The following is a 2,594-nucleotide window of genomic DNA, read 5'->3' as shown; positions in this document are numbered from 1 at the left end:
GCCCTGTGCTAAGTGTTAAAAGAGAAAAATGACAACAAAAGTTGCAAATTTTTGAGTTATGATCAGAAGGAGCCAGTGAGGTATACATCAGGGAACCACTGGTCAGGCATGTTTAGTCTTCTGAATATCTTTGACTTATTATCAATTGAGCTAATCAAAGTTTATTTCAAGGATTAAAAAAAAGCTGTATTCTATGAATAAATTTTAATCTCTTGTAGAGAACTATTACTGAAGCTTACCATCAGGAGACTGTGAGATGTTCAGTTATTAAAAGTTTAACAAGTAAGGAAAACAAATCACCCCTCCCAGCCATGGCCCTGGGAGACAGAAGGACTTACATAAGTCTCAGAAATTCCACAGTCTTGAAATGAGATAACTGTTTACCTTCCTTACTGTATTTCAATCTAAAGATTAAAATAGATCTCATTGTTCTAGAATCCTGGCTGTAATAAGAAATAGGATCTCAATGGTTGAGAATGAATTTTAATAACAGAACCAGGAGCATGAGAGGAAATTGGAGGAAAAATTTTCTTTAGATCTCATTGTTCTAGAATCCTGGCTGTAATAAGAAATAGGATCTCAATGGCTGAGAATGAATTTTAATAACAGAACCAGGAGCATGAGAGGAAATTGGAGGAAAAATTTTCTTTCATAAAAAGGGCCATGAGGATAATTTTCATTTCATTCCATTTCTAAACTGCATATATTTTTGTATGCTGATTGCAATGTGTCCTTTCTGCACTGACATGAAGTATGAATTAATCAGTAAGTAATAAAATACAAAATTCTTATACCCTACACTTTCAAAATACTTTCTAACTTACTAATGCATTCCTAAAAGGGCTATGTAGCCCAAAAGTTTGTGAATAAGATGACTGATTAATGTGTATATAATTTGATCAAAAACACATTAAATATCAGTTAGACCCATTTATAGGCTTATCTGGAAATTTTACTAAACCATAACCTAATCAAGTACAATACTAAATAACAACAAATGCAATTTATAACACTGTTTCTATGGTAAGGTATATTTAAAATTCCATCCTCTGTTGTTTAGCATGGTTCTCAAACTTGTGTGCTTATGAGTTACCTGGAGGATTTAAAACATGGATTTCTAGGCTCCACTCCAGAGATTCTGACTCAGTAGATCTAAGATAGGACCTGAGAAAAGCTCCCAAGTGGTGGTGTTACTTTTGGTTCACTGATGACAACTGTGTAGCACTGGCCTAGACGAAACACAGTTATTTGATTTAGCCAGGGACTGGAGTTCCTTTGAACACTCAGACTCGTTCTATTGAGCTAAAGAATAGTATGTGATACTCCTCGTTTATAAGCCTCTAGTGGGGGTTAGTACTGCCAGAGTCAGAAACTCAAGAGGCTTCTAGGGATGGAGAGGGGATCCCAGTGAGGTATATAGTTATGGTGGCATGAACATGAGCTGGGGGGGTCTGGGGGGGACAGTCACTGTGAATGGCAGGAGCTTGACTGGGGCAATGGGGACTTCCAATGAAAAGGTTGAGGATAAGAGTCCTGGCAGGGCTATATGGGGTCACTATCTGCAGGGGAAGGGAGTTTGAGTAGTACTGGTTGAGAGTCTGTCACGCAGGGGACTCATGTTAGGAAATAGTTGGCAATAAAAAAAGAAATGCTAAGAGGGAGTGGGGTGAGGGAAAGGTCATACACAGGAAGCTTGTTTCCAATGGTGGAAGTGGCTGCGATACAAAGGGTTGAAAAGCGCTCTGATTATTTAGCATTATCTAACCTGGAAGGAGAATTACCATCTGGGGCAAGTACTCTCATATCAGAGATAATTATATATTATATTTCAAATTATGAACTATGAGATACTTCTTACTAGAAAGAAAAATGACTGACACTTGTAAATACTTGATAATTTAATTGTATATTACCTCATTTGAGTCTCTCAATAACAACATGGTAGACAGGACAGGTATTATTTGTCCCATTTTATAAAAATTGAATCCAGAAAGTTGTCTAACCTGAGGTCAGAGAGCTATTGAATGGTACAGCCAGACACAGATCCCCATCCGATTCCAAAGCCTATTTCAACCAATGCTCTATACTGTAGAGAAAGGAAGCTGAGAATCTTTCAGATCCAGAAAGAAAACCAGAAGTCTACTGGTATCAAAGAACCAAGGGTTCTAAGAAGGCATCAGATGCTAAAAAAAGGTCAAGTGTCCACTTGATTGGGCAGTCAAGAGGTTATTGCTGGCCACTGGTAAGGACAATATAATCCAAAGTACTAAAATACTCTCCCCTCCTAGAGAAAGGAAAGTTTTACGATAATAAATTACACTAAGTCTGAATGCACGAGTTTCCAGAGAAGTATTTTACATGTCTGCTTGTTTTTATAAAGCAAGGTTAATACTTGAAATAGCACTCCATACTTCTCCATAAACAGACTTTAGCTCTAATCCAAAGATAATACCATTAAACAACTGATCTAAAGTGCTCTCACAAATTTCTAAAAATCATAAATAGCAATTTACTGAGTAACTGAACAAATAATTGACAATTTTTAATTAGCTTCAAACTCTAAAGCTGCAAAAATATTTTGAAATTTGATGCAT

The sequence above is a fragment of the Galeopterus variegatus genome, unplaced genomic scaffold (assembly GCF_000696425.1).
Source record: "Galeopterus variegatus unplaced genomic scaffold, G_variegatus-3.0.2 Scaffold653, whole genome shotgun sequence".
Taxonomy (NCBI): Eukaryota; Metazoa; Chordata; class Mammalia; order Dermoptera; family Cynocephalidae; genus Galeopterus; species Galeopterus variegatus.
The sequence above is the reverse complement of the archived record's forward strand: the minus strand, read 5'-3'. Positions refer to the sequence as shown.